Raw genomic sequence first — 20,953 nt, forward strand, 5'->3', positions numbered from 1 at the left:
TTGGTTCTCAGTGTTTTGTGTTGTTTCACTTTAAATTAGTTTACTATGTGAATAGTTGGTTTTTGTATTATATGATTTATTTATTACATTTTATGTGGAGTGAATAAATAAAAGTATGTTTGTGTATAAATACACAAACAATACACTTATGCTTTCAATTGTGTAATTTAAGCGATCTAGGTAGCTCTATTTTGGAAGTTCAGTTAACGCTTGAAATGTGTTTTGGAGTTTGTATGTGCTTTGTCTGTAGGGGCCACTGCATATATTTATATAAAAACATATATAAATAAAACCACTTTTATTAAATTCCTTTTGTGCATAATTTTATATTATTGTTAATAATAAATTAATTAAAGCAACAAAACAACCTAAAGAGCCGGTTGGGAGCCAAAAGAGCCGGTTCTCTAAAAAGAGCCGGAAATCCCATCACTACTTAAGAATGACATTACATGCAAAATACCTCTGTACTCTGTACTGTTGTGTGACTACTACAAAGGTAAATAAAACTCACAAAGACAGCTTGATTATATGCACCTTAATTTACATCAGAATATCCCCATCCATCCATCCATCCATCCATCCATCCATCCATCCATCCATCCATCTATTTCCATCCATAAAAGAGGCTGTGCTCTAAAACTCTGTCACAAAGGTGACTTTGAGTCTGACCATATTGCATATCTATGTGTAGACGTTTCCTTTTCAAAGTGCAAAATTATAGGTGGAGACTGTATAGAAACATGATTTCTATATGTAGTAGGCAATTTACTGCACATTAGGCTGAATTTAGAACTGTAGCTGTAAGAGTTGCAGCTAGCAATGCTCAGATATTTGGAATGAGAGGGGGATGATACCAATACAAGCAAGCATTTTCTTTTTCAAGGCGCCAAGTTAGTTGTGTCACTTTTTCCAGGTTTGCCCACACAGCAACTTTTTTTGTTTGTTTTATGTCTCTCTGATATAGGATATCTTAACAAACCAAACTGAAAAGTCAAAATATAGCAGTCCACTTTCTTAGCTGAACCTTGTTAGGCTGGTTTTGGAGCCATTTATTCATTTTTATCACTTTTTAAATTGAATGAAAACCTCTTGCTGCTTTCAGGTATTGAATACTATCCTTGGTTTCCAAACACCTGATCAGACACAACTGAAGGTCTGGAAGAAATCAAAACAGTTATTGAGACAGTTCAAATGAATAATTGTTAAAGTTGATTTTTTTGTTTTTGTTGATTAAATTATGATTATTTACAGCATAGCAGGAAATCACATTCTGTTACTCACAAACACAGTTTCACTAAATAAAAAAACAAAAACTTTTGTTTTACATTTTCTTACAAATTGAATTGAATAGTTAAGGTGCAAATATCTTGTGGAAGTCCACAAAGTGGACTTCTGTGCCAGTCAAAGTGAATGGTTAGTGTTTCAAACATTTTGTGACAAAACATTCAGAAAACTTGCACTGACATCAATTAAGGCTATTTCAATATTTTTCTAAAAAGATAAAAAGCACACTCAGTTCACAAGATTTTAGTCATATGTGTTAACCATTTTCAAAATCTTATAGAACTTTTTTTGTGACTATCTTAAAGATCGTATTTTTAATTTCTTTTGTCCTAAGACAGTACACAAAAGGATTTACAAGACATGGACCGAGGACTGCACCAATTAATAAACCTTGGCGTTCCTCAAGAGTTAATACAACGCCAAACCTGGTGAAGATAATGCGCACAAACGCAGGACAGTAATGAACAAATACACAAATTAAGTGACTCACAAGAGTGCTCCCTATTTTCTTTTTTTCATTATTTGAAGATAATTTTACAAAAAGTAAGATTCCACAATATGAAAGACAAATGAAAATGAAAGTGAAAAATAAAACAAAAAATGCTACAATGGCAACTTCATTGAAATATTTGTCTGGGTTAACAGAGGTTGTTCTTAATACAGCAGCAAAGTCACAGAAAGTGTACCTGAGCTTGGAGCTGCAGTGTGGGAGGGGGACAACTGTTGCAGGTATGTAACACATGAAAAACCAGTTAACGAACCACACGATAAATGTAAGAACAAGAACACGTGTGTTCGTTAAATAACTGTGATACTGGAAAGGATAAATTATTGCAATGAATCTATCCAATGCCATAGCTGCTAAAACAAATGACTCCATTGATGTTCCCAAATGGAAAACAGGATATAGTATTAACACCTGCGAGTAGAACCCCAATCATTGTTGGACTGCAACTGGAGGTGTACATTATATCAACAACAGCAAGGTTGCAAATCAGAAGATACATTGGTTTATGTAATCTCTTGTCAGAAATAATAAACATGATATTTGCCATATTGGCAAGAAGATAGGTTATTAGGATAACCACGCCAACAGCAATAGGTCTACTGAGTGTGTCAAAACCACCTATAATAAAGTGTGTTACATTGATTGAAGTATTCTGTGAAGACATATTCTGTTTGGAAGTTGAAGAGGAGAAGAAAAAAGGCAAAGCAAATATTGATAAAATACGTAGTAAATCTTCTTTATCAGACTTCACAAAATCCTCTGAGCTCAGTCAAACAACTTTGCTTTTACTGGGAAGTATTTGAACCTCTCATTTTAAGGCTTATAAGAACAGTACGTTTTGATTGGACAGCTCCCTGTTCCAATCAAATTAGACATAAGAACGTGAAATGTCTATATTGGATCAGATATTGCAAAAAGATGATGTCATTCCCTTAATGACAGGATAAACGTTGATTGGAAGCTACAATAACCTGTATTTGTTTTCAATGGATTTTGTCACACCATTTGCATCAAATAACAAAACAAAAGCTCAAAATGAAAGAAAGCTTGATCTATGTTACATTTTTCTCGCTACATCTCTTTAACACTACACCCTATTAATGGCTAGGAAGGGACTAATATTAGCAGGAGGTTCAAATATTGTATTCCATTTTCTTGAGAAGAAAAATCTTAGAAAACTTTTAGATAGCTTTTATAGTGAAACTTGGGTCTGGAAATGTTACAAATGGAGAAGATGGTGAGCCAACTTTATGAAGGAAAGTAACTTTGTGTCATGTTAACATGGCTGTCAAAACAATGTACTGAGGGCTACTGTGCCTTTGTGCCAGTTCAGCGGTAGCATACATAGGCCAGGTAATTTGAAAGCAGTAAGAACATAAGGTCTAAAAGTCAGTGGCTGTTAAATGGAACCTGACCTCCATCATCAAATCATGTCTCCCTTTTTAAATATTTTGCCGAGACCAGAAGAAAGAGTGCTGTGACGACTGGAACGCTGCTCATACAGAGTGTGTAAAAGCCTGTATCAATAAAACGCATGGCAAGGTGCAATGCCGTGTGTGTGCGGGTCCTCATTCTTGTCATACTCAAGAAGTACCAAAGGCTGAGAGAAACGCTTGAGAAGATGTGGAGGGTGAAGGCAACAGTGGTCCTAGTGGTAATGGGAGCAATTGAGCAATGACCTCCAAGTGGCTGGAGTGGCTCCAGCAGATCCCAAGAACAACATCCAAGACTCCTATCCTGAAGAATTGTTGGAATAGCAATACTATGCAGGACTCTCAAGCATTTGATGTGTGATTGTGTCATAAAGTTGCTTGTGTAACTGATCATATGCAACTTCATGAAACAATCATTATTGCACAATTTGTTTAAAGAGCAACTACCTAATTCATTCCTCATTCTTGTCATACTTAAAAAGTACCCAAGACTGAGAGAAGTGCTTGAAAGTGATGGGATTTCCGGCTTTTTTTAGAGATCCGAGTCTTTTACGGCTCCCAACCGGCTCTTCAGGTTGTTTTGTTGCGTTAATTAATGTATTATTAATAACAATATAAAATTATACACAAAAGGAATTACTAATGTAAAAAAACGTGGTTTTATTATATGTGTCTATGTATAAATATACACGGGGCCCCTAGAGACAAAGCACATACAAACTCCAAAGCACATTTCTAATGTTAACTGAACTTCTAAAACAGAGCTACCTAGATCACGTAGATTACACAGTTGAAGGCATATAGATATTGTTTATTTATACAGAAGAACTCATATATATTCAAATAATTTAAAAAAAAAAGTTCATTTACCTGTTACTACCACACACCAAATCCGGTCGTTAGTACTTCCTGGCTTGTGTAGACACTAGGTAACAAAAGCTCAACACTGCACCTAGCATCCTGGAGCACTTCTGTTGTGTTTTGTACGTGTTTTGGAGTTTGTACATGCTTCGGAGTTTGTACGTTCTTCTTCTGAGTTTTTACGTGTTTTGGAGTTTTTTATGTGCTTCGGGTTTGTACGTGCGTCGGAGTTTGTATGTGCTTTGTCTCTAGCAGCCATAAATATAAATATACTTTTATTTATTCACTCCACATAAAATGTAACAAATAATTCATATTATACAAAAACCAACTATTTACATTTCAACTTTTTTTTGTTTTGAAGTCCATTAAGTCTCTCTCTCTCTTTTGAGGTCAACTTCCTGAAGGCCTGAGTCATGGAGTGCCCGCATGATTATGGCCTAATGATGTTCACCTGAAAGGAGTAATCCAATTATCCACTGATAGTGGGTCAAACCATCAGATGAAAGCTGGGGCATGGGCTGAATTTTCAGTTTGATTTGATTTAGTTAATTTGTATATTATTTAGCTGGGGTGTGTTTGTAATCACATATATGTGAGGTGTGTTAGAATAACTGCATACAATAACTGTATAGGTTTTTTGTATCTGGGCTGTGTTGGGGGGGAAATCTTTTATAATAATAAAGTAATGTATACTTTATTGATCCCCGTGGGTAAATTACTCTCTCTGTGTTTAACCCATTCACTCAGTGAAGCAGTGGACAGCCACTCATCAGGTGCCCGGGGAGCAGTGTGTAGGGACGGTACTTGGTCAGGGGTACCTCAGGGTAGCTGTTTGGTGGATGCAAACCCCCGGGCGAACATGCTACCTACTGAGCTATCCCTGCCCTCCTTTAATATTTTATTGGTGGTATGACCGGCATTCATTTAAGGAGGGTTTTTGTGAGAGGCTGGGTGGCTCATTTTTAGATGTGTTGCTGGTGAGCATGTTAAACCTCTGTACGTGGAAAAAAGAATATTGTAACGTTCTCAAGAACCAGACGTTTTGATCTCAGTTTGTCCGTTTATTCGGTTACACAGGCAAACGGGCCGTTAACTCCAGGGAGAGTGCTCACGTGCAACCCCTCACTTCAGCCCCGTACAGTCACACAACAACAAGGACCCCCCTCCCCTTCATGCACACATTAACTCCCTTTTTTATGGTGGCTGGGAAGTGAAAAGCGCAACAAATTAAAAAACGGCAACAAATTAAAAAACGGCAACAAATTAAAAAACGGCAACAAATTAAAAAAACGCAACAAATTAAAAATCCACAACAAATTAAAAATCCACAACAAATTAAAAAACGGCAACAAATTAAAAATCCACAACAAATTAAAAATCCACAACAAATTAAAAATCCACAACAAATTAAAAAACGGCAACAAATTAAAAAACGGTAACAAATTAAAAATCTACAACAAATTTAAAAAACGCAACAAATTAAAAATCCACAACAAATTAAAAAACTGCAACAAATTAAAAATTCACAACAAATTAAAAAACCGCAACAAATTAAAAATCACTCCTTGGCGGCCGCTTATCGGGGCCTGGAGCCTGGCGCTCGCTCGGGCCACTTCTGAGGTGGGGTGCCCCCAGCCTCTCGGCCTGGGGCTCGGTCACTCAGGCACAGCTGGCTGCCGGCGGAGCTCACGGGCACGTCACTGCAACCCCCCTGGCTTCTGCTCCGCGGCTGCTGAGTGAACCCTCATCTGGGACTCTCCTCAGCTCTTTCTGGGACAGTGGTGCGGTTGCCCCTCTGTTAGTCTTCCTTGGTCTCTTGTGTTCTGGGGGCCTCTGGATGTCTGGAGTTTTGATCTCCTCCATACCTGCTTCATATCCTGGAGGACGGGGCTGTGGCCCCCCCACACCCTCTAGCAGATCATTACATGAAGGAACCTTTTAAAAAAACAAGCGCGTCCATGCTCACAGGTATACACACGGGTGATCACACCCACAAACTACACCCTTTTTGGCTCCTACCTCAAATCACACTGTGTTCTGTTGATCTTATGTGCTGCACAATAATGTTTAATATGTAGTATTTACTGTCATATTCCCATATATCATTGTGATGTTGTTTATTCTATTACTCTTGTTCTCTTCTGCTTGTTTTCTTTTTTCTTTCTCAACAGGTGATCCAGGTGATCGATATATGCATTTTTTTTTCTTTTTCTTTTTTTTTTTTCCTACCCATTCTGTTGGTTTTTGTTTTTTTGCCCTTCTCCCCCATCCCTCTTCTCAGCTGTTTCTCTTTCCCTCTTTCTTTCTCCCCTTCTTTCCTCCAGTCAAGTCTGTTCCGTATTCAGCAAGTGAAAATAAAATAAACAATGAAAGGTGAATCAAATGGACCATTATGGCAAGGCTGGGATGGTCAATTTGGTAAAGTAAATCCGTTGGGCAGCATTCTTTGCCTTTAGACAATAATTCTGATGGCAAAAGAGCCAAACGGGACAGGCAAAAAAAAAAAAAAAAAAAAAAAAAAAAATCCACAACAAATTAAAAAACCGCAACAAATTAAAAATCCACAACAAATTAAAAATCCACAACAAATTAAAAAACCACAACAGTGATGTCACGAGAGGGGGCGTGGTCAGGATTTTTGGTTGAGGCGCCATGTTTCTGGGCCGAACAAAGCGCTAGCAAAAGAGGAGCGAAAGTACACGGATAACACCAGCTATGGTTCGTACTTGCTGTGCGGTCGGTTGTAAAGTTAGATCGCACGACCGGCAAGGGAATAAGGTTGAAAATGGTTTATTTTTTCATTCTTTCCCCACCTGGAAGCAACATGAGGCAGCTCATGTATCGGATGTTACCAAAAGAAGGCGTCTAGTCTGGATAGCAGCTGTGAGACCAGCTGATATCCAGTTCTCTTCCATCTCCAAATATCTGTTGGTGTGCTCCAGACATTTTCATTCCGGTAAGTTATAGATATGTTCATATCACTCTTTATCTGTCTTTTAAGGCTGACATCACTAGCCGTGTCTTGGCTCAAACTCCCAAGAGCACCTGCAGGTCCATAAATCACACGATCATTGTGGCATCACTGAGTGTTGAAAAACTATCTAAAGTCTTTCATCTGTAATAAAATGATCAGCGTTCTGCTCTACCATGTGTAACAATTGAGTTTATCATCCAGGCATCCATGAAAACGAAATTAGCAGGAAGTTAGCTCGCTAGATTCCATCTAAATACAATATAGCATGTCCTAACTGAGGGATTTTGGAAACAAATTCAAACGTACAGCTCTGCTATCACTTCCAACATAAATGAAGACAGAAAACTAAACAGCAGTGACGTTTGTAGGGTACTGTGAGTAAAATGCGTTTGATTTCCCCCCAAACATTCAAATTAGTGCAATCATAAATTCATTCATGAGGGACAAATTACAGTGAGAGCATGTGGAGGCTCTGGCTATGTTCACACTGCACGCGAAAGCGCATCAAATCGGACTTTTTTGACCGTATGCGACCCATATCCAATCATGGTACGACAGTGTAAAAACAGCACAAATCCAATATTTTCAAATCCGATCTGGGTCACTTTCGTATGTGGTACTGAATCCGATACATATCTGATGTTTTAGAAAGCAACTGCTGTTTGAATGGTCCGTCTTTTATGTCACTGACACGAAACATATGCCAATTATCAGCGCTGGAGAAGCGTCCGAGAAGACATTGAGAACACATGAGCGCTTCGTGTCCATCCCGTGTAGATGTTAGTGAAACTGTTGGGAAGACAACATGAACATTTTATTTATACTGTATAATCTGCAGATTCTGACAGAAATCTGCATATCCTTTGAAGCACCGCTCCTCTCTAAAATGGCAATAAGGATAATTATTAGGCCATATGTAAATAACAAAATAACTTAAAGCAAAGTCTGAAACAAGTCTTTATATTTAAGGGCCATCAGTCAAACAATACTGTTTGGTCTGGGTCTAAACAGAGCGTGTTGTGTGTGACATCTGTTTTTGCATATGTGGGACACTTTGAGGGTTCACAAAGGAGCGCGTTTGCTGTCACATTTTATTTGTAGTGTGAACAAGCAGACAAAAAAATCGGAATTGAGCATTAAGACCTGCAGTGTGGACGTAGCCATAGTGAGTTCAGTGCATTGATGTGACATTGTCCTGAAGGATTTAGTTATTCTCAGTGGTTAAAGAAATTGCAATTATTTATTCATATTTATTAGAAATAATCCTAATTACATATCTTGCTTCCGTGTTTGTGTCCTGTGTCACAAAAATACATTTTTTACTATAATACATTGATTAATGACCTGCAGGATCTCCTTATCATATTACGTGTCCATAATTGTCACCTAAAGTCAAACTTTATGCTTTCTCCATAAAGTGATTACATACTTTAGTTTCATTTTCTGAAGTCAGGTTTCTGAAAGAGAACAGGCAGATTTGAAATATAACATGCAGCGTTCTATAGATGGATACATAAAAAAATGGAAAATTACATGTATGTGCTAACTTTCTAAACACTTTGTTACATTTGTGATAAATGGATTTGAAAGTAGATAAAACACATTTATGTTGGCCTTGGCTCATTAGAGTCTGTGTCTTTAAATTAACTTGTAACTTGTATGTTTCAGGTCCTGCACTCTCAAAGACTGAATTATTATTATTAACCTTTATTTTACCAGGAAAAGTCCCATTGAGATTAAAAACCTCTTTTTCAAGGGAGTCCTGGCCAAGAGGCAACAACATGTTAAAATTACAAATTTACATACATGTTATAAGTAACAATTACATTTTAAAAAACATTTTTCTCTGGCTCTCTCAATTTGGACTTAAAAGCATTTAATGAAATAAGATCTGCTATCTTCCAGTCTTTTTGCATCATGTTCCATGTAAAAGGGGCAGCATAAGTAAAAGCCCTCTTTCCCAGTTCAGTTCTGGCAAATGGAACATTGAGCAGAAGAAGATCGCTTGAACGAACCAGCATTGCAGCCATGGGTCATTGTGAGCATCACAGGGAAGGTTGAAGCCGCCCACTGCACCTGTATGGCCAGAGTCGTGGAGACCTGCAGCCATGTCACTGCTCTTCTTTTTAAAGTAGAAGCAACAATGTGGATCTGTGGCACAAGGGCTGTTACAGATGAACCTGCATACTGGGTTTTGCTGGGTAATATGACCAAGATACAGCCAGAGGTTGGCCATAAGATAGACTTCTCCTCTTCAGCTGCCCAAAAACGGCTCTGGATCAAAACATAAACAGACCATCCGTATTGACAGGTAAAAGGAGCCGTCCTCAAAAACGAAAAATCCCACCTGCTAATGTGGAGGAGTTGTCACTGCTATTGGATACTTTGCTGGAGCACAGTAAAGCTGTGGGTTGTGGGAATGACCCATAATGTTTTATATAAGGGTCTAGATTTATGCCTGAAGTGCACTGCCATGTAAATAATTTGCATTTACTGAATATGTACTGACTGAGTACCACTGTTCAAAAGTTCAATAAAGAAACAAACTAATTTTTGCCTCTTTTTTATTATAGAACATCACATCAGTTACAATGTAGAATCCATGTCATTTATAGTTTATAAAAGACAAAATGTTTACACAAAATCATGACAGTATTTACACGATATCACCCACTACTAACATTACTTAATTTATTATCAATTACTTCAATTTATCTTCTGAAAAATTACTGTTATTTATACAGCACAAGACTTAAGAATATTTAACAGGAGCAAGTTTCATTTTCCCCTGGTTTTACTACCACACTGTTCACCAAACGCAGCAAACCTTCACCATCTTATCCAGAAGGGTCACCTCATCACCCTCACATGGAAGAAGTAACCTGATTGGCATGGTGGTATGTTTGAAGCAGGTCGCTTGTGTAGCGCTGGAACCCAGTCACGATGTTTCATCCATTTCATTGGCTGGTCTGCTGCAATAATGCCAAATAATTAGCAAGTCTATAAATAGCACGTAGTTCTGCAAAATCACTCATTAGGATGTTTTTTTTTTTCTAATTTGCTATGACCTCAGAGTGCATTGAAAAGAAAACTAATAGGCTATCTGGTCTTTAAGTGATGGCGTGACAAATCCTGCTTCCAGGCCTAAAGTAGTCTGCGTTTAATATGGGTTTTGTGTTGTTAACATGTTTAATGTTTTTTATTGTCTTCTATTTAATCTCAAAAAACTCCTAAAAACAGTAAGTGATCACTGTTGGCCTCCCACTGCTTCTATCACCACTAATCATTTGAAAGCTCAGTTTTTAAAACCTTACAGTTTTTTACAGACGCTAGGACACATTTCTCAGTACTTAGGTCACTTTTGCAAAACTCTTCACACAATCCTTCTAACTGACCGTCAGCTTGGCAAAGCAGTTCATTTCACATTCAAAATGCACTACAACTACCAAAACACTATTCAGGTCTCAAATAAACTCATTCTTCCAGAACACTAGCAAAGGTTGACAGCCGACAAACACACTTTGTCACCCACAAAACAATGACCTAAAAAACATTAACAACATGTAGCATTACACAGTGTTTTCTTGTGTAAAACAAGGACACATCTCTGTTTATAATTTCAATATATGTTACTGGAATGAATCAGACATCATGCAGAATTCGTTAATATTTGTTTATGTATTTTTATTTTTTGCACTAAGAAATCCCAAAATACAAGTATTTATATACACACCATCCACTGATGCACATACAATAGCAATGCTAATCAACCCGGTCTTCTCCATTTGGCCACAGGTTCTCATCCACATCACATCTAATGTCATCTAGGGCAATACACCTAGGAAAGAATCTCCTGGCATGCCTGATCCATCCCTGGCAATCTTCTGCTGATATCTCCAGGCATCCAGCATTCATTGCATCCAGGAGGGACATTTGATCATGTGGATGATGGTCGTAAACCTTCCACCGCCATGAGGAAAAGAATTCCTCTATGAGGTTGAGGAATGGAGAGTAAGGTGGGAGGAAAAGAGACTCCATTCTGGGATGGGCTGCAAACCACTCGGTGACTGCACGGGAGTGATGAAATGCCACATTGTCCCATACAATTATAAATGTTGGCTGATTCCTTCTCTCCGCATCCCTTTCCTCACCTAGCACAACCCTTCCATAGAGATCATGCAGGAACGCAAGGAGCCGTTCAGTGTTGTATGGCCCAATCAGTGGTCTGTGTAACAGCAGTCCATCAGTGGATATTGCTGCGCACATTGTGATGTTGGCACCCCTCTGGCCCGGGACATTCACTGTGGCTCTCTTCCCAATCACATTCCTCCCTCGTTGACGTGCTTTGGCCAAGTTGAAACCTGCCTCATCCACAAAGATGAAAATGTGGTGCGTTTGCCTGCCTTCAATCTCCATGACTCTCTAACATAAATCCACAAGGCAACATAAGCTGTTACAGTAGTACATTTGTATAATTGTCTTTGTGTGTGTTTGGTTTTGTTCAAAAACAGATCTGTATTTTATTCTGATCTTACCTGGACATACTGGTTCCTGAGTTGCTTGACATGTTCAGAGTTCCTCTCAAAAGGCACAGTGTACAACTGCTTCATCCTGACCTGATGTTTTTTCAGGACTCTAGAAATTGTTGTTACGCTTACACTGTGAATATTTGCGAAGGTAACGTTGTCTGCCAAGACTCTTTGTCTAATTTCAGTGAGTTTTATCCCATTGTTTCTGATGACCATATCAACAATGGCAGTTTCCTGCACATCAGTGAACATCCGTCCTCTCCCTCCTGTGTGAGGTAACCGTTGAGTCCTAAGTAGGAATGCAACAACAATTACACAAAAGCTTATTTACTTCTGAAATGTGCAAATGCCCCTGCAGAATACAAGTTACCTGTTGGTTTGCCGGAAAACTCTAACAATAGATGCCACTGTAGAGCGTTGCAGATTTGGCTGCACTCTCTGACCAGCCTCTCTCATTGAGTGACCATGATTTACTACATGATCAATTACAGTAGCTCTGATCTCATCTGAGACTACAGCTCTTGATCTTCCTCTTATTCTTCTTCCACCACGCATACATATTCCTCGCCCCCTCCCAGCCACTCTGCAGCCACTTCTCCATTTCTGGCTGGGTCCATGTTTACGTCACAAAACAAACCTATTCAGCAGTTGTCTCCTTTTGTAATGGAATTGAAGGAATAAGATAAGATAGACCTTTATTAATCCCTCGGGTGGGTTCCTCTGGGAAATTCGACTTCCAAAAAGCACAGCAACGACCGAAGTTACAGTTACAGAATTGTTATATATATATATATATATATATATATATATATATATATATATATATATATACACACACACACACACACACACACACACACACACATATATATATATATATATATATATATAAATACAGAGACAAATATAAATAAAATATACAAAGGGGATAAATAGAATAAATAGGAGTAACACCTGTGTAGAGGTTCATCTACAATGGGAATCAGCTGTGGCTGGTTAAACTGCATTTTTAGATTTAGAATATGTTTCAATAAAATATTGCTGTTGGATTTTGCTGTCTTTTCAAGTTTTGCATTGTGTTATTGTTTTGGCCATAAGTTTAACAGTTTTGAAAACAGTATGTAAGCACATGCAAAATGTCCTGTACGTACAAAGATTTTTGGCAGTTGTTGTGTCTGAGTGAGAAGATAATTCATGAAATTTGAGAGATGTAGTCATTGAATGCATTTTGTGCCAAAACAATGATAACTGGTCCTCAGTTTAGCCCACATAGACTTCTGTTGTGCTCACTGTGTGAGGAGTTTTGCAAACGTGACCTAAGTATTGAGAAATGTGTCCTAGCGTCTGTAAAAAACTGTAAGATGTAGCTACAGCCCAGCCTATGCAGCAGTATATGAATGACTAATCCTATTCATTCTTGTGGATGGATTATCTCAGTTGTTCTCCTGGCTGAAGTTTGGTCCGTTCACAGCATCCTGCCATGAGATTATATTTGTTCCTGACCACCGAGAATCCTCACGATAACTTTTATCAAGTGGAAAAAGTTAGTGTTTATATTATGCTAACATAGCTGTGTCGCTAACGGTCACGTAGCACATTGTTTTACACCAGCTAGCCAAACTTCAGTACCCTACAAACGTCACTGCTGTTTAGTTTTCTGTCTTCATTTATGTTGGAAGTGATAGCAGAGCTGTACGTTTGAATTTGTTTCCAAAATCCCTCAGTTAGGACATGCTATATTGTATTTAGATGGAATCTAGCGAGCTAACTTCCTGCTAATTTCGTTTTCATGGATGCCTGGATGATAAACTCAATTGTTACACATGGTAGAGCAGAACGCTGATCATTTTATTACAGATGAAAGACTTTAGATAGTTTTTCAACACTCAGTGATGCCACAATGATCGTGTGATTTATGGACCTGCAGGTGCTCTTGGGAGTTTGAGCCAAGACACGGCTAGTGATGTCAGCCTTAAAAGACCGATAAAGAGTGATATGAACATATCTATAACTTACCGGAATGAAAATGTCTGGAGCACACCAACAGATATTTGGAGATGGAAGAGAACTGGATATCAGCTGGTCTCACAGCTGCTATCCAGACTAGACGCCTTCTTTTGGTAACATCCGATACATGAGCTGCCTCATGTTGCTTCCAGGTGGGGAAAGAATGAAAAGATAAACCATTTTCAACCTTATTCCCTTGCCGGTCGTGCGATCTAACTTTACAACCGACCGCACAGCAAGTACGAACCATAGCTGGTGTTATCCGTGTACTTTCGCTCCTCTTTCGCTAGCGCTTTGTTCAGCCCAGAAACATGGCGCCTCAACCAAAAATCCTGACCACGCCCCCTCTCGTGACATCACTCTCCACTTCCGGTATTTCAGACAATCCCTTTCCGTCAAGGATTTTTAATTTGTTGCGGTTTTTTAATTTGTTGTGGATTTTTAATTTGTTGCCATTTTTTAATTTGTTGCGCTTTGCACTTCCCAGCCACCGTACTTTTTCCTGCAGTACAACCAAACATGTATCTTAAAGAAATAACAACAGTGTGCAGAGATAACCAACCTATCACTGTAAAATAACCTTTAACTATCGTTACAATATATTCAAAGCTTTGAAAAACAACTGGCAGTTTTTTCCCATCTGGTCCCATTCACATTACCTTCACATTACCATTACCTACATTTTGGTGTCAGAAGTGGGATGCGGCGCTTGGTGAGTGGGGGTGGAACATATTAATAGTTGCAAAATGGGTCCGAAGTCACAAGCCAAAGTTTAGAAGATGGAGGTGGCAGAGGACTGCCTGGAGGAGGGCGCTATACACTGAAAAAAAGGGACTGGCCATCTCTTGGATTTATGTAAGCATCTTGCATGTATTTAACACAATTGCCTCATGTTTTAAAGTTAAATGTAACTATATAGTGTAAAAGCTACATGATATGCAGAAAGGGTGTATTAAATTGTTCATATTGTGGCATGCAGAGGAAACTTTACAAAGAAGCTCAAAGAGAGAGATTGTTATTCAACCCCAAGCTGGTAGGGGGAGCTCTTTATTACAACACACACTGATGCTACACTGGGCTTCGAGGGTCATCAACAGCATAACAGAACTCACCCATGGTTGCATTCATTCTATAAAACAACAACTGTAAGTGCCTTTGAACCACAGTACAAACACAACATTCAGGATAACAGTTAAAAGTAGTGTAACCATAAACAACAAAACAAGAACATCCAAACAGCAGCACACGTCCCAAGGAATGATGGGAGAGAACTAGCCGCTCCCCCAACACGCCACACAGCCCCCACCTGAGTGGTTAGCTGTACCCAGCAACCGGCATGTCCATAGCAAAGTCTCTGAGGTGTTGGGGAAGGCGACGGCTTCGTTGAGGACGTTCCGTGGGTCCCCCAGCTGCCTCCGAGGCCAGGTTGGGGGCCTGTGGTTGAAGCTGGGACCCTGACGTCTCCCTGGATGGACTCAAGGGCTGATAGGGTGCCAGGCGATCGCGATGGAGTACGACCACCCTGTTCCGTTTGACCAGCCGCACCCTGTAGACCACGTCGGACAGCCTCTCAAGAACAGTGCAGGGTCCAACCCACTGGCTCATCAGTTTGGGAGAAAGTCCTTTCTTCCTCTCCGGGCTGTAGACCCACATGCTGACCGGGCGAAAGTCCTTCCCCCTTGCAGCGGGTATCATAAGCTCGCTTCTGCCGGGAACCTGCATCTCGGAGAGCCTGCCTGGTCAACTGATGCACCTCTCGGAGCCGGGCGAGGAGTTTGTGGAGGTAGTCCAACCCGGGGTCCCCGCACACTTCCGGCCCGGGGGGAGATCCAAACACCAAGTCCACTGGGGTACGAAGCTCATGACCGAACATCAAGGCCGCTGGAGTGCACTTAGTAGACTCCTGGACTGCAGAGCGGTAGGCCATTAGGACCAGGGGAAGGTTTTTATCCCAGTCACGCTGCTGGTGGGAGGTCAGGATAGCAAGCTGGGTGGCCAGGGTGCGGTTGAAGCGTTCCACCAACCCATCGCTTTGGGGGTGCAGTGGCGTCGTCCGGGTCTTCCTGATACCCAGCCGCTGACAGACCTCCTTGAACACCGCAGCCTCAAAATTCCGGCCCTGGTCGCTGTGCAGTTCCTCTGGTACCCCGAACCGGCAGAACATCTCGTTGACCAGACGCTCAGCAGTGGTAACAGCACTCTGGTCAGGGACTGCATAGGCCTTAGGCCACTTAGTGAAGTAGTCCATGGCAACCAGGACGTAGCGGTTCCCCTGGTCAGTGGTGGGGAAGGGTCCCAGGATGTCCACACCAACCCGCTCCATGGGAGCCCCCACCTGATACTGCTGCAAGGGGGCATGAGAGCGTTGGGAAGGCCCTTTCTGAGCCGTGCAGGCATCACACCGATGGACATGGAGCTCTACGTCCTGGCGACACCCGGGCCAGTAGAACCGAGACCGGAGTCGCCGCAGAGTCTTGGTAACTCCAAAGTGTCCTGCCCCCGCTGCACCATGAACCAGCTGGAGCACCCTGGACCGCAACTGTTGAGGTACCACGAGCTGGAAGACCTCACGGTGACCCCCGGGAGCCTGCCAGCGGCGATAGAGGAGGCCGTTTCGGTTTGTGAGGTTGGCCCATTGGGAGTAGAGAGCCTTGGTCTCGAGGTCCAGTGCAGATACCTCTGGCCATGATGGTCTCTGACCGGCTCCAATCCAACACTGAACCTGGGAAAGGGCAGGGTCCTGGTTCTGGTTGTGTTGCAGCTGTTGGGGATCCATGGCCTCCAGACCCTAAGTATCCCCCGCGGCGGACTGGACCTGAAGTCTGCTACAATGCCCACCTGGAACAGAGTCATTCTCAGGGCCGCCCTGTGGTGACGCGATCACTGAAGTCATGCCCTCCCGGTCCTCCAAGCGTTGGCAGTACCTGCACTGTTTTTCCTCACAAGGGCGTCGGGAGAGGGCATCTGCATTGGTGTGGAGACGTCCCACCCGGTGACGAACCTCAAAGTGGTAATCTTGCAACGTTTCCAACCACCGGGCTAGCTGTCCCTCCGGTTCTTTAAAGCTGAGCAGCCAAGTGAGGGACGCATGGTCTGTGCGCAGGAGGAACTTCTTCCCGTAGAGGTAGGGTCTGAAATGGCGGAGACCCAGGATGATGGCCAGCAGCTCTCGACGGGTGACACAATAGTTCCTCTCCGGTCTGCTGAGGGAATGGCTGTAGTAGGAGATGACCCGCTCCCCCTCAGGGCCTTCCTGCGACAGTACAGCCCCCACCCCTGTGTTGCTGGCATCGGTGTCCACGACAAAAGGGAGCTGCAGGTCTGGGTAGGCTAGCACCGGTGCCTCAACCAGTGCAGATCGGAGCCGATCAAATGCCACGGCACTGTCCTCACTCCAATGGAACTCCCGGCCCTTCTGTGTGAGCCAGTGCAGGGGGCTTGCAATGGTAGCAAAGTCCTTGACGAAACGCCGGTAGTATGATGCCAGGCCAAGGAAACTCCGCAACTCAGCAATGTTGCCCGGAATGGGCCAGTCTTTCACAGCGGCCACCTTCGCAGGGTCAGTGGAAACCCCTGCTCCGCTCACAACGTGACCCAAGAAGGTCGTCTCCTTTCGGAAGAGATGGCACTTTTTGGGGTGGGGGCGAAGGCCAGCCTGGCGGATAGCGTGGAAAACAGCAGTCAGGTTAGCCAAGGCTTTCTCGAAGTCTGTCGCGTGGACGAGGAGGTCATCCAGGTAGACCACACAGCGGTCGCGGGGGATGTCAGCCAGAACCCTCTCCATTAGGCGCTCGAATGTGGCTGGGGCATTGCAGAGGCCGAAGGGCATCACCTTAAACTGCCACAGTCCCTGGCCAATGGAGAAAGCAGTCTTTGGGTGGGCCTCTGGCGTCAGCTCCACCTGCCAGTAGCCACTGCGCAAATCGAGGGAACTGAACCAGCAGGACCCAGCAATGTCGTCGAGGGCATCGTCAATCCGGGGCAATGGGTAGGAGTCCTTGCGTGTGATGCTGTTGAGTAGACGATAGTCGACACAAAACCGCCAGGTACCATCCTTTTTCCGAACCAGTACAGCCGGGGCTGCCCAGGGGCTGTTTGAGGGTTCGATGATGCCCGCCTCTGCCATTTCCCTGATCTTCTGCTCTGCTGCGGTACGCTTGGCAAGGGGAAGGCGACGAGGGCGGAGGCGGATGGGCCGTGCAGCCCCAGTGTCAATGTCGTGTTGTACCAGGCTGGTTTGCATGCAGTCCTCATCCTTGGCTGCAAAGATGTCGGCAAACAAGTCGAGTATGTCTCGCAGCTGCCGTCGCTGATCAGCCTGGAGACCCTCGCAGCTCCTCTGGTATAGGTCCTCGACAGCTTGCTTGGTCTCTGCAGACAGTTGCGGTACTGCTGGTGAAGGGGAGGCCCCTTCCCCCGCCAGCGGCGACAGGTCCTCAGGCTTCCTGACGCTGGCTGAAAAGGTGGAGGCAGGCAGCGGGACTTCCGTTGTGGTGTGGAGCTTCACAGCCTCCGTGCCCAGGTAAAGGATTGCTCGGGACACGTCCACTGTGGCCTCCCATTTGGCTAGCAGGTCCAGGCCAATGATGCATTGGTCCTGGATGCTGGCTAGCCAGAACTGGTGGTCCACAGTGCAGTTAGCAACAGTCACCGGGAGGGATCTTTCCCCCTTAACTTTGGCACGCTCCCCTGTGACTGTGGTGATGTGGAGCTGAGTAGGCTGCCAACCCTGCGGTCTTGGGCCGTCAGTACCAGGGAGGACTCCGGCCTGTACCAAGGAAAGCGTGGATCCAGTGTCTACCAGGGCTCTACAGGTGGTGCCGGCAAGGTCACAGTCCAGATACAGTCCCCGTGTCTGGCCCAGCCGGCCAACCCGCAAGTGTGATTCGGAGGACAGAGTGGTAGGGGTGGCAGTTCCTCCATTGTGCCACCCCGCCTTAGTTTAACGGCAGCTGGGGTGCCAGGCTTCATGGGCTTGGTGCTGGACAGTAGCGTGCGATGTGGCCTGGTTCTCCGCACCGATGGCAGTTGCCCCTGGATTGGCCTCCTGCTTGTCTATTCCCTCGCCGAGATCGCCAGGGTGGTGTGATGGTGGTTTGGAGGGCCTCCTCCTCCTGGTTGCTCCTTTCGTAGTCCGTTTAGCGCACTCGGTGACTTGTGCCAGGGCTGCATGCACCTGGGCTGAGCACATGCTCCACTCTTTCGGCCTCAGTTAGAGCTGCCGCCAGGGTTTCTGGTGCATGCAGACGGATGTGCTCTTGTAGTCTTTTTGGCTGGAGACCCCGGACGAAAGCCTGGAGAGCAAGCTCTTCTTGTGCTGCAGCATCAAAAGCAGGGTACCCTCTACGTGCATAAAGACGTAGGTCGGCAGCATAGGCACCCAGACTCTCCTGTTGTCTCTGTGGGCGGCTAGCAAGTTTATCTCGGGCATCATCTGCATGTGTACGGAGGCCAAACCTGCTCTGCATTGCTCTGGCAACAGCAGGCCAACTTAAACGCTCTTCTGGCTGAAGATCTGTGAGGATCTGCAGGGCCCTGCCTTCCAAGGCGAGGGCAACTTGGACAGCTGTCTCCTCTGTTGACCAACCGTTTAGCTGAGCAGCCAGCTGTACCTGGATAAGGTAGGTCTCTGGAGGTGCCTCCCCATTATAGCGTGGCAGCTTCATGCTCCCCCGGACAGGAGCCCCTGATGGCAGCGGCGGCTGCACTTGGTCCTGGAGACAGTTGGCGTTGTCCCCCTCGGCTGCCAACAATGAGGGTGTGCTGCTCCCAGGCATCACCATGAGTGAAGGCTGGCTGGTCGCTCGTGGTCTTGGAGCCTGCAGCATGCCTTGACGGCTCCGACAGCTCCCCAGTGGGCGGGGGTGTGAGGCTCCATCTGGTAAGCCCCACAGGTCTTCCCCTGGCTGGCTTGCTGCTGCCCGGGGATCTCCCCGCTTCTTCGATTGTGCTCCATTCACTGCTTCCAGGTGAGTGATAAGCTCCTCAATCTTCCTCAGCTCCTCTTCTTCTTTCAGCATAGTGGCCATGCTCTTGGAATCCCACTTCTGACACCAATGTGGCATGCAGAGGAAACTTTACAAAGAAGCTCAAAGAGAGAGATTGTTATTCAACCCCAAGCTGGTAGGGGGAGCTCTTTATTACAACACACACTGATGCTACACTGTGCTTCGAGGGTCATCAACAGCATAACAGAACTCACCCATGGTTGCATTCATTCTATAAAACAACAACTGTAAGTGCCTTTGAACCACAGTACAAACACAACATTCAGGATAACAGTTAAAAGTAGTGTAACCATAAACAACAAAACAAGAACATCCAAACAGCAGCACACGTCCCAAGGCATGATGGGAGAGAACTAGCCGCTCCCCCAACACGCCACAATATCATGTTCAGGTGAAGTAAGTCAATAAGATAGCAACGTTAAATCTCGTGAAACCACGCGTGATTTCATCTCGCGGGCTTTGGATCGTGGTTCAAAAAGGCATCCATCTCAGTCAAGTCGAGCAGCAAACTCTACGGTTTTGGTATGTCTTGATTTTTTAAATTAATTTTTACCATATTTCAGCCAAATGTAGTTAAACGTCTAGAGTGTCGCCATGTAACATGCTAAAAAAGAGCCGTTAGCTTATTTGCTGTTTTATCTGTTGTCAAAGAATTGGCGCTTTTTCATTTGAATTTGTCTTTGGCACAAGAGCCGTAATATCACATTAAACCTAATTACGAGGCGCTCATAACATAATTTGGTTTTCTGTGTGAATAGATTTGCCAACTGACTCTTCAGTTACATTGTGTACTTACTGCACCGTGGTGTTAGTGAGATTTTGAACATTGAACAGCTTTAGCTAATATCATCAGCGGCATTATGCTAGCTTACATCCCTACCCCTCCTGCCCTCACCTGCTGTCCTTTTGTTTTTGTTTTTTTTGCTGCACATTGAGAGACGACCTCTATTCTGCATTTCACCAGGAGTCAGCTGATGGATTGTGGGTTCAAGGTGTTATGGTAAGAAAGTATATTCTATTTTCGTTTCTGTAACTTAATTATAATAGGTTTTTTATAATTATTAGGTGCATGCATACTCACCCTATTAATACAACTGAGAAATCCAAAATCTGCCATAGGTTTAACTTATACCTGTATGTATTGCCAGAAAGGTAATTACTGGACTCGCATTAATGCACACTTGAACTGAAATGAGGTTGTAACTTGTGGGTTGTTGGGTTGCAAATCAGAAACAAACATCTTTGGATTTTTTTTTAATCCCATAAGATCTGGAAACACAGTTTTTATTCAACAAAACATTACTGATTAACCAAGCACAGTGCCTGCTGTTATTTCAAAATAATTT

At 43.4% G+C, this 20,953-nt stretch overlaps 1 pseudogene; it reads right to left on the bottom strand.

Annotated features, from left to right (window-relative positions):
• Positions 1–1,558: 1,558 nt before the first annotated feature.
• Positions 1,559–2,456, bottom strand: LOC147314940 (olfactory receptor 5AR1-like; annotated as a pseudogene).
• Positions 2,457–20,953: the final 18,497 nt, after the last annotated feature.

The sequence above is a fragment of the Aulonocara sp. 'chitande type north' Nkhata Bay genome, linkage group LG14, assembly GCF_057382095.1.
Source record: "Aulonocara sp. 'chitande type north' Nkhata Bay isolate Kocher_YH1m ecotype deep benthic linkage group LG14, A_spYH_male_GT1.1, whole genome shotgun sequence".
Taxonomy (NCBI): Eukaryota; Metazoa; Chordata; class Actinopteri; order Cichliformes; family Cichlidae; genus Aulonocara; species Aulonocara sp. 'chitande type north' Nkhata Bay.